At 44.0% G+C, this 12,355-nt stretch overlaps 1 non-coding gene across 1 annotated transcript; it reads right to left on the bottom strand.

The window, feature by feature from the left end:
- Nucleotides 1-1,443: 1,443 nt before the first annotated feature.
- On the bottom strand, nucleotides 1,444-1,550 carry LOC118484572. Its single transcript, XR_004873680.1, has one exon. It is a non-coding gene; the product is annotated as a small nucleolar RNA R71 (small nucleolar RNA).
- Nucleotides 1,551-12,355: the final 10,805 nt, after the last annotated feature.

Raw genomic sequence — 12,355 nt, 5'->3', positions numbered from 1 at the left:
CTTTCCGAATGATTGTCATGTTAGGATTCCCGAAAGGGATACTAATTGTCTCAAAATGGAAAATTGACCGAATGCTTCTAATGTCAAAACTGACTTAGTTGACATGCTTTGGTTGTGTATTAAGCAAGGCTAATTATATACAATCTACTATGTTTTATAAGTATTTATTTATGCTTACTTTAGTTTAATTAAAACCAAAACAAATTATGTTTTTACCGATAATTTAGTGGCAAAGGTCTAGTATTATTTCTCCGCCCATTTCCGTGGATCGATACTTGGTTCTTACCGATACTTTACTACATATATGACGGGGTACACTTGCCCTTTCGTGTGTGTTTTGATGTAAAAGTAATAATCACTTTTATAAATTTAAAACCAATTCGTGTATAATTTCATTGTAAAAATATGTACAGTCGCGCACGTACCAAGTTTTTGGCGCCGCTGCCGGGGAAGTGGCGAGTTTTAGGAACGACCCGAGTCATTGTGTTATTGGTGTATATACTTGTTAATATTTGTGTATATTTTCCTGATTATTTATTTGTTGATTTATTTGTTAATATTTCTTGCTTTTAATTCAATTTATTCATTTTCGTGATTCTTTTGTACACTTGTAAATTTTTATTCTATTTATTTGTTCAAATCCGGATCTATTTATTCATTTATTCTTTGAGTTTTCGGCTCTTAAAAATCATTTTTGTACTAGCCGATTCGATTATTTTCGTTGCTTTAATTTTTATAAAAATTTCGGGCCATTTTCGGATTTTTATAAATTTTACAGCCCATATTTATACATATTCTGCTTTTATTCAGCAAAAAAAAAAAAAAAAAAGCATTCTTTTATTAATAAAATATTCATTGTGTCAGTTTTTCGTTTGCAGGTTGATGTCCTCAACTCCCTCGCCCGCTATTGCTGAGCCGACTGACGAACCAGCGCATAATCTTAGAAGAAGTAGGAGGCTGCGCGAAAGGTCGCTTGTTGTTGCACAACGCATAGCAAATGCAATCGACGAGCCGGTGATTATCTCTGAAGACGAAAGCTCAGGGGACGAGGAGAGAGTCGTCATGGCGGACGACGACCGACCGTTGAATGAAACAAATCAGCCCGGAAGGGCAGGCCTGGAGCCGAGTATCCTTCAGCCTACTATAGATACTCCTACTTTTGAAATTAGACCTAGTATTATTAATATGGTACAAAATTCTGTACAGTTTGACGGACGTGAGCATGAGGATCCTGGGAGACATATCGCTGCCTTTCTCGCTGTCTGTTCGACATTTAGGATTACAGGTGTTTCGGAGGATGCGATTCGGTTGAGGTTGTTTCCGTTTTCGTTACGTGACAAAGCTCGAGCTTGGCTTATGTCACTTCCTGCCGGGTCCATCAGGACCTGGAATCAGTTGGCGGAGCAGTTTATGCAGAAATATTTTCCACCTGAGAAAACGAACAAACTACGAAACCGGATTGTTTCCTTTCGCCAGGACGATGGCGAGTCGTTGCATGCAGCTTGGGAGAGATTCAAGGATTTGTTGATTGATGTGCCACATCATGGCTTCTCCAAGCGACAGCTGGTTTTGACGTTCTATCAGGGGCTCAACTATAATACGCAAGAGCGATTAGACGTGAACGCGGGAGGCGATCTTGGAACTAAGACGCCGACTGAAGCGTATGATATTATAGAAAAAGCTGCGTTGAAATCCAGCTCACGTCGGGAAGGAGATAGAGGTCGATCATCATCATCTTGCTCAGGTGTTCATGCTGTAGACGACTACACGGCCATTACTGCACAACTCTCGGCTCTTACATCGAGATTCGACAAGTCCCAGATGATTGCGCATGCTGGCTCGGGATGTGACCAGTGCGGAGTGTCACACGAGCCTGGGGCATGTTTTCAGGGAGTCGTATATGAGGGCCACGAAGAGGTAGATTTTGTGAGTAATCAAGTGAGGCCGCAGAACAACCCGTACAGCAACACATATAATCCCGGTTGGAGAAATCACCCAAATTTTGGGTGGCGAGCGAACGCAGGAAATCAGAACCCATTGGGGTTCACTCAGCGTGCTCCAGCGCCTCAGCAGGGTCAGCAGTTCCAGCAGTACAACCAACCCTACCAGCAGCGTCCATATTCGTATCAGAATCAGGGCACTGGGAGTAGCTCCCAGCAGCAGGACCCTCAGTCTAATTCCAAGCTGGAGGATATGATGGCTCAGCTTCTCTCTAGCTCTGAAAAACGATACCAACAAAGCGATGATCGTTTTCTAGCTAACGAGGGAGAAATGAGGAGTCAGAAAGCCTCGATTCAGAATATCGAGAATCAGGTTGGTCAGCTGGCACAGATGATGTCCAAAAGAACCCCGGGCGGTCTTCCGGGTAATACAGAACCAAACCCGGGTGGACACAGGGATGTGAATGCTGTCATGACCAGGAGTGGAAAAACTACCGGACCCGTCATATCGGACTCAGTACCGATCACTGAAGCGGTCCCGACTGACACACCGGACGAGGTGCAAGCCAGGCTGCGCCCAGCAAGTACAGCACAAGTCCAGGAGCCGGTCAAAGATTACACTCCTCCAGTACCTTATCCAGGCAGGCTGAAGAAGCAGAAGAATGAAGAACAATACGGTAAGTTCCTAGAGTTGTTTAAGCAACTACACATCAATATACCGTTTGTTGAAGCCTTGGCCCAGATGCCAAAGTATGCGAAATTCCTTAAGGATATCCTCTCGAATAAACAGAAGCTCGAGGATATATCATGTGTGGTGATGAATGAGACTTGTTCCGCCGTTCTGCAAAACCGACTGCCCACGAAAATGGGAGATCCTGGTAGTTTCACGCTCCCGTGTTTGATTGGAAACATGTCTGTTAGCCATGCATTGGCTGACTTGGGAGCGAGTATTAACCTTATGCCGTATAAGGTTTTTACTAAACTGGATCTGGGTGAGCCTTCACCCACTAGGATGAGCATTCGGTTGGCAGATCGCTCAATAAAGTATCCGCGCGGATTTGTGGAAAACATGCTTGTAAAAATCGATAAATTTGTTTTCCCCGTGGACTTTGTTATCCTTGACATGGATGAAGATTCAAGGGTACCTTTGATACTTGGACGTCCTTTCCTCAATACAGCGAGGACGATTGTTGATGTGGCAGCTGGCCAAATCACACTCCGAGTGAATGATGAGCACGTGACATTCGATATCAAAAGATCGATGCAGCATCTGCAATGTCATGATGACAAGCTTTATTACGTCGACATTGTCGATGCATGTGTGTGCTCTCATTTTCAAGGTACTATTGACGAGATTGATTCGGACACACGTCTGTCGTGTGGGGACCTGATTGGCATTACGCAGGAGGGCCACGATTTCGAGCAGCCAGTCTATCAGATTGGTGATGATGGTTCCCAGAGTCCGGAGAGATTTCTTGAAGTTGACCATGTGAAAAAGGGGGAAGCAGAGCCTTCGGTTGAAGATCCGACGCCTTTGGAGTTGAAAGAACTCCCACCACATCTCGAGTACGCATTTCTAGACGAGGAGCGTCGCTTACCGGTCATAATTTCAGCATCATTGGAAAAGGATGAGAAAAATCGGCTTCTCGAGGTTCTGAGACTTCATAAGAGAGCCATTGCATGGAAAATCATGGATATCAAGGGCATCAATCCTTCTTTTTGTACTCACAAGATTCTGATGGAAGACGAGTACAAACCATGTGCACAGCATCAGAGGCGTTTAAATCCAAATATGCAGGACGTGGTGAAGAAGGAGGTGATTAAATTGTTGGATGCCGGCATGATTTATCCTATTTCTGACTCTGTGTGGGTGAGTCCGGTGCAGGTTGTACCTAAAAAGGTGGTATGACTGTAGTCTCGAATGATAGGAATGAACTAATTCCTACCCGTACCGTCACTGGGTGGCGAGTTTGCATTGACTACCGCAAGCTCAATGATGCTACTCGCAAGGATCACTTCCCGCTTCCATTCATCGACCAGATGTTGGAACGTCTGTCGGGGAAGTTGTATTACTGTTTCCTTGACGGATTCTCTGGGTACTTTCAGATTCCTATCGCTCCTGAGGATCAGGAGAAGACTACCTTTACATGCCCCTTCGGCACATTCGCCTACCGGCGGATGCCTTTTGGGTTGTGTAATGCACCAACGACCTTCCAGCGATGTATGGTTGCAATTTTCCATGACATGATCGAGGATTCCATGGAGGTTTTCATGGATGATTTTTCGGTATTTGGGGATTCCTTCGATCACTGCTTGGAAAATTTGAGAAAGATGTTGAAGAGGTGTGAGGAGACGAATCTGGTCCTGAACTGGGAGAAATGCCACTTCATGGTGAAGGAGGGCATAGTTCTGGGACACAAGATTTCGCATGCTGGTATGGAGGTCGATCCAGCCAAAGTGGATATCATTTCACGACTTCCACCTCCCACCTCTGTTAGAGCGATACGGAGCTTTCTCGGTCATGCCGGGTTCTATCGGCGATTCATTAAAGATTTTTCAAAAATCACCAGACCCATGACCCGTTTGTTGGAGAAAGACGCTCCGTTCATATTCGGAGATGACTGCTTGAGAGCCTTTGACCTTCTCAAGCAAAAGTTGATTGAGGCCCCTATTTTAGTTGCACCAGACTCGAGTTTGCCGTTTGAGATTATGTGCGACGCGAGTGATTACGCCATAGGGGCCGTTCTTGGTCAAAAGAGAGAAAAGCACTTTCATCCGATCTATGATGCGAGCAAAACTCTTCACGACGCTCAAGAGCATTATACCACGACTGAAAAAGAGCTCTTGGCGGTCGTTTTCGCATTTGACAAATTTAGATCGTACTTGGTGCTTTCGAAAACCGTTGTATATACTGATCATGCTGCCATCCGATATCTCTTCAGCAAACAGGACGCCAAACCGCGTCTGATCAGGTGGATCTTGTTGCTGCAGGAGTTTGATATTGAGATTCAAGATAAGAAGGGTGCGTTGAATGTAGCGGCTGACCATCTATCTCGGTTAGAGCATGGAGACATCGTGGACGCGCGTTGGGATTCCATAAATGACAACTTCCCACACGAGTCTTTGATGAGTGTTGAGATATGCGATGAGTCGCCATGGTTCGCTGACCTTGCGAACTACCTTGCTTGCGGGATTCTGATTAAAGGGTTGACTCACCAGCAAAAGAGGAAATTCTTTTCGGATGTCAAGCACTACATTTGGGATGACCCTTACTTGTTTCGGATTGGTGCTGATCAGGTGATCAGGAGATGTGTTTCAGGGAAGGAGGCGACCGATATTCTGCGCCACTGTCACGAGGGACCTACCGGAGGCCACCATGGAGCCAACTTTACCGCCAAGAAAGTGTTGGACTCCGGGTTTTATTGGCCGACTATATTTCGTGATGCGCAGAGTTGCGTTAGAACGTGCGATGCTTGCCAGAGGGCGACAAATATATCGGCACGTGATGAAATGCCTCAGACCTGGATTCAGGTTTGTGAAGTCTTTGATATCTGGGGGATAGACTTCATGGGACCATTTCCCCCCTCACGAGGTAATAAGTACATCCTGGTCACGGTTGACTATGAATCAAAGTGGGCGGAGGCACAGGCCTTACCCACCAATGATGCCAGGGTGGTCGTGAGATTTTTGAAAAGCTTATTTGCCCGGTTCGGCGCTCCGAAAGCGCTTATCAGTGACAGAGGGACGCATTTTTGCAATACTCAGCTCGAGAGAGCTTTGTCCCGTTACGGTGTGCATCACCGTCTATCCACGCCCTATCATCCACAGACAAGCGGGCAGGTGGAAGTCACGAACCGGGGGCTGAAAAGAATCCTTTAGCGGTCAGTAGGTGCAAACCGCAAGGACTGGTCAGATAAGCTTGATGAAGCGTTGTGGGCCTTCCGTACGGCTTAGAAGACGCCTATTGGGACCACTCCCTTTAGGCTTGTTTACGGAAAGGCATGCCATTTACCGGTTGAGTTGGAACATAAAGCGATGTGGGCGCTAAAAACCGCAAATCTGGACCTAAAAGCCGGAGGTGAAGCCCGGTTCCTCCAGATTCACGAATTGGAAGAGTTGCGACAACGCGCTTATGAGAACTCCGTGTTGTACAAGGAGCGCACGAAGAGAATGCACGATAAACGCTTGAAGGACCACAAAGAATTCCAAGCGGGCGATCTTGTTCTTCTTTACAACTCGTGGTTGCGCTTATTTCCCAGGAAGCTTCATTCACGTTGGATAGGCCCATACACGGTTAAAGAGGTATTTCCGTATGGGACTGTTGCAATAGAGAACGCGGATGGCGTTATTTTCAAAGTAAATGGGCATCGCTTGAAGTTATACGTTGCCAGGCCGACAGAGTCGGTGATGGAGGTCATTGAGCTCCAAACCCCGCACACATCATAAGTGTGGGGAGGAGAGAGTCTACGCTGCTGACTCGTGGATAAAAAATGCAGCAAGAGCGTATTTTGCGCTTTAGGGGTAGTTTAGTCATTTAGGATTTATTTTCTAGTTTTAGCTTGGAGTCTTGCTATCGACTCGTCGACAAAAATTTAGCATGAGTCTACGCTACTGACTCGCTGACAAAAATGCAGCAGGAGCGTCTTTGGCGCTATAGGGGCAAAATTGTCCATTTTTATGTTTTTATAGTTTTAGCGTAATTTAGGTTAGTTAGGTAGTTTCCGCTAGTTTGTACAGTTTCTATTCGTGCCGAGCGAAGGTTCTATGTTGCAATATTGTTAGAACAGTAGGTGTGTTGAAAAAATGGCGAAAAACGGCCAAAACAGTTGCTGGAAATGCCTTCTGCAGAAAATTCTGATCTGCAGCTGATGCACACCCGTGCCAGGATCCGCACGCCCGTGCGTTTCTGAGGTTCCGGCACGGTGGATCGCACCCTCGGTGCATCACCGAGAAAAATGAAAGTCATCGGATTCGCACGACCGTGCCAAACGGCGAACGACCGTGCGACAGGCTGAGGGCAATTTTGTCATTTTGCACATTATATATACCCTCATCTGCTGCAAAATCCCTCATTCGCGAACCCTAGCAACTGCAGCCGTTCCAGAGCGGTTTTTACACCAAATCGCACGATTTTTCGCACGATCTCGCACCCAACTTCGCACGGTACGTCTCTAGTGTTAGATTTCTTGTTTTCTAGGTCGATTTCCTCCGATTCAACAAGGGATTTATTAGGGTTCTCTTCATAAACAAATCGAAACCCTAACCCTCATTTGAATCATGCTTATCGTGAACACCCGGTTGAGTTTCCGACCCCTGTTTGTACAAAAAAAATTGTTGATTTTGGGAAAATCAGGCTATTCAAAGTTCAGGGGTTTGAAATCTGCAGATCAGTTGTTGCACGATCGTTCCTTGTATGGAACGGTCGTGCTAGTCCGGGTGGTTCCACGATGTCAGCTTGTGTCCGGTATTGCACGGTGGTGCCGATTGGCCGCACGCCGTGCGTTTCCGAGTTTGTTGGGCAGATGGTGCACATCGTCGGTGATGCACGACCGTGCATTTCGCAGCACGACCGTGCCGGATGCCCAGATCAGATTTACAGAAGCTTCATAATTTGCTGCTCAGCTGTTTTCAATTCCATTTTCTCCTGTTTCTGTCTTTCTAACAATGTCCCCCATTACAGATGAATCATCCCTTCCTACAGTTTGACCCCAACAACGAGCGTGAAGCTTTATGCATTCCAAAAAGAGACGCATTATGGGCCCGGAGGGGGCAATTCGGAGTCCCTAGATGGCTGGATTGGGAAGTAATGCAAGAACTAAATCAGTATGACCGTTTAGAAAACATGATGAGTCGTCCACTTATAAATCTGGTCGGTTGCAACCGACCCGTTTACTTGGAGCTTACCATAGAGTTCTTTGCATCATATGCTTACGAAAAGCCAGTTGCTGCTCGACGACCCAAATTCCGCTACAAGGATCGGATAGCTTTCAGATTGTCTGGAAGATGGCACAAGTGGTCGGTTGGTCGTTTGGGAAGGAGACTCGGGATCTACACTAGGGAAGACATGGATGATCCCGAGGTCTTCACATATCAATTCACCTTCCCATCTGATGCAGCAAGGGATGAGTTTTGGGCTGCAAATGCTGTTGGGGACCCATACAACCCAAGGATGTCAAAAGCCTCACGACTTAGAGACCCTCTGGTGCGAGTGATGCACCATGTGTTTAGCCACACTATATGCGGGCGCATGGACAGTCTTGGTAACTGTCCAACACCAGATTTGATTTTTTTGTATGCATTGGTGGAGAAGGCGCCCATCAACTTAGCGGCGCGAATGGCTGAATACTTTGTGAAGTGCTCAGGGAGGACTCCTAGCAGTCAAATACATGGCGGTCAGTATGTGACCGAAATTGCATACAACGAACACCTTATGACTGAGGAGGCTCTGATCACCGAGGGGGTTCATATCGACATCCGCTCACTGAAGGCAATGGGTTTGATTGTAGAGACTGATCTGGGGGATAGGTTGAGGGGGCTGAATAACGAGGTCTGGGACCCGTTACCCCCACTCCCAGCAGAGGAAGAGGAAGAAGATGTAGAGATGCAGGAGCAGCACCAGCCACACACACCGCCACACCAGACACCGCCACACCAGCCGCAGCACCATGAGTTCTACCAGCATCAGGATTGGCCTGAGTTTTATCAGCAGTTCCAACAGATGCGTGTCACGCAGGAACAGCATGGTACGTACATCGATCAGATTAGGACCAGCCAGGACCAGATCCGGGCTAGTCAGGATCAGCTTAGGACCACGCAGGATCAGCTGAGGCAGAGCCAGGAGAGCTTATACCAGGGGGTGAGTGCCGGGTTTTCGTACCTATTCGGGGAGATGCACCATGCATATCCCGACTACTTCCAGCACCCTCCACAGTTCCCACCGTGGAACCCACCTGGTTATGGTGGTGCGGGCCCATCCTTCACGAGAGACGATGACGAGTAGGAGACGGTGGTGATGTTCGTTGGTGGTTTGTATTATTATTTTAGTACTTGTTATTTCGGGTGTTCTTTTTGCATACTATTTCGAACACCCTCGGATTGTATTGTACTTTTAAAACATTTTGCTTTATGTTATGTCTTGGTTTGCATTGTAGTATTTATGTACATTATGGTTTATTTGTGTTTATTCTGTTACTGTTCTGTTGTGCTGTACCATATGACATACTTGCAGATTTTGGCTATCAAGTCTTTGACCGGAGCATATGACAGACGCAGCTTTGGAAGCCTCGATTCATCAGATATCATCTTGAGGGGAGTACTATTATCCTTTTTCTCTATATTTCGGGTTTCGCATTGGGGACAATGCGAAGTTCAAGTGTGGGGAGGGGGTTAACTTTGTTAACTTTGTTTGTCCTCATATTTATATATAAAAAAAATCAGAAAAATCATTCAAAAATACCTGTTTTTTTGTATATATTTTAGTAAATAAACCGGTTGATTGTGTTTTAGAAAGCATCGGACTTGATAAAAACTCGACAAGCAAAATATTTTTGAAAAAGGAAACCGGAAAGCGTGACAAACAAAGAAAGACTTACATGATAGTTTTCACACTTTTACCCTTTCCATCCGTTACGTGAGCATATTTGAGCCTATTGTTATATATTTGTTCATTTCGGATATAGGAGTGATCCGGATGTTATGTGTAATATAGAACTTGTCACTAGTATGCTTGTTAAAACCATGAACTTGTGAATTTGTGTAAAAGTGATAGAGGCACTTAGATTACCCCTTTGTCGTAAGCCTTGTTCTTTGTGTTGTGCTTTCCGTTCACCTTATATTACCCTTTAGGATTAACCATGTCGAGCCTTCCCGTTCACATTTGTTTACCCACATTATCGCCCACTTAACCAAATTTAGCCTTTTTGATGTTTTTACCCCTTTTTAGTGTTGAAACTCGGACAAAATAATCGTTTAACTAGCATTTGTTTCGGTTTATTGTATAGTTATTTATAAAAAAAAAAAAAAAAAAAAAAAAAACCCCAGAAAATAAAACACCCTAAAATAGGGTGAAGTTGATAGAAATCGAGCAATTTTGAATACTTAAATGTTAAAATTTCGTTGACAAGCTCGATTGCGCTTTAGTCGCCTTTTTAAGGCGTTTGTATGTATAGTTGTATTATTTTCTTACTAGTTAAACGCTAAAACCGAGTTTTAACCATTTTCGCCACTTTAAATGTCTACTTCCATACCCTTCGCCCAAGCCTAACGTTACAACCCGTAAAGACCTCTTGATTTACACTTATTTGCATGTTAGTTGGTGGAGACGAGATCTTATGACAAGCTTATGATATTGCATGTTTCATTGACTAGGCGTTGAGTGTTTACACATACACAATTTATGTATGTTTCATAAATAAAACCGAGTGTGTGAACATTGTGAGTCGTGTGAAGATTAGCATGTGAGTCAATTAAATGTGAAGTCACGGCTTTTTGGTTGTCGTTTCTTAATTGCATATGCTTGTTGGGTTTGAGTCTTTTGATGACGTCTTTCGACAAACCGGCTAACCGTTTATAGTAGTTTTCAATAAAATAGTGTGTAAATTATCGTTCTTGTTTATTTCCGTCTTTTATTGCTTTTTTAGTTCAGCTTGCTTGAGGACAAGCAAGGTTTAAGTGTGGGGAGATTTGATATTCGCTAATTTACACATATTTTAGTCCCCCGTTTTACCCCTATTTTATGCGTTTTCGGCCGTAAAACCGTCATTCGGATACTTAATTATCTACATTTTTGTTTACAGGCCTAAAACAGCATACCAGACAAGATGATAGCGAAAACGAGGACTTTCCGGACAAAACGACAAAGCTGCGAAGATTCTGTGAAAAAAACTGACCTGGGCGTTTGGCACGGTCATGCGACCTCATGCACGACCGTGCATATCCAACAAACCAAGAAGACCTGGCAGTGAACCAGGCGTGCAACTCACCGTGCAAGGCATTGCAGGCCAACCCGAAAAGGCACGGTCATGCCAGATCAAGAACGGTCGTGCGGATCCGACGTTCCAGGAACACCTCGGAGCTGAACGACCACAAGTCAAGGCGTGCAACAAAATGCCGGTGTGGAACGACCGTGCCAGATCAAGAACGGTCGTGCGTTTGCGAAGACCAGTCAACGGCCTGTGACGTCATGCGGTATGGTGGACCATCACCAATAATTGCTTAAAGTGCACGGCCGTGCCAAACCAAGAACGACCGTGCAACTTCGAAAAAGCATTTAAACAGAACAGAACCATTTTATTAGTAACTCTGGAATTTTGGAGAGCTTTGCACGCGACTTTGAGGCTCCGAATGCTTCTGCTTTCACTCGGATTCAAGCCACATTGCCCGGTTTTGCTCGTTTCTATCCGGATTCTTAATCTTGTGCTTGTTTATGGTTGGGTTTTCTAATCTTTCCATACTTCTGTTAATGTTTCAAGCATTTAGATTAATATTTATGTATTATTGTAGCCTTTGGGCAAAAACACAACAATCCCTTGCTTGATTATAACCATTAGTATGTTAATCTTTGTTTGTAATGACATTTTGAAGTATTTTCTATGATTATCTTTGATGATTAGTTTGCAACCTTGTTATTGATATTGACTTCTTGATTATAAGTAATTGTATTGGATGATTGGTGCTTGGTTAGGTAAGATAGTTGAAAAATGAAGCTTATTTAATCATGTATTAGTAAACTTTTAATTTGGTTAACTAGTTTAACTTGGTTAAAATGTGGGCACCATGATACTCTAACGGGTTAGTGGTTTAATAAAATGTAATTATTGTTAATCAAGAAAGCTTGCCTTCACGGAAGGACTCTAACGGGTTAGATGGTGTTGTTATGAATTCTTGCCATGATTTGTTAGCTTAGTTAGTAGTTTCGGCCAAAATTGCTATCTTGGTGAATTTATGTGCAAGATTTGTAAAATGAACTCGGTTGTGATTTAATCTAGTTTATGCTTGTCTCGGTGGTTGCATTGTGTTTATCGATGTCGCTTTCCTTGATTAAGTGAGGTTAGAAAACTCCTAATGGATGACTAACTTATTTTTAGGAGATTTTCATAGACATTTATCAATTGCACGTTAAAGAACAATTTTAGGTGGTTAAAGTGTGTTTATCGTTTTAACTTTCCGAATGATTGTCATGTTAGGATTCCCGAAAGGGATACTAATTGTCTCAAAATGGAAAATTGACCGAATGCTTCTAATGCCAAAACTGACTTAGTTGACATGCTTTGGTTGTGTATTAAGAAAGGCTAATTATATACAATCTACTATTTTTTATAAGTATTTATTTATGCTTACTTTAGTTTAACTAAAACCAAAACAAATTATGTTTTTACCGATAATTTAGTGGCAAAGGTCTAGTATTATTTCTCCGC

The sequence above is a fragment of the Helianthus annuus genome, chromosome 11 (genome assembly GCF_002127325.2).
Source record: "Helianthus annuus cultivar XRQ/B chromosome 11, HanXRQr2.0-SUNRISE, whole genome shotgun sequence".
NCBI classification, from domain to species: Eukaryota; Viridiplantae; Streptophyta; class Magnoliopsida; order Asterales; family Asteraceae; genus Helianthus; species Helianthus annuus.
Note: the sequence above shows the minus strand (reverse complement) of the source record. Positions and strands in the feature narration are given on the sequence as shown.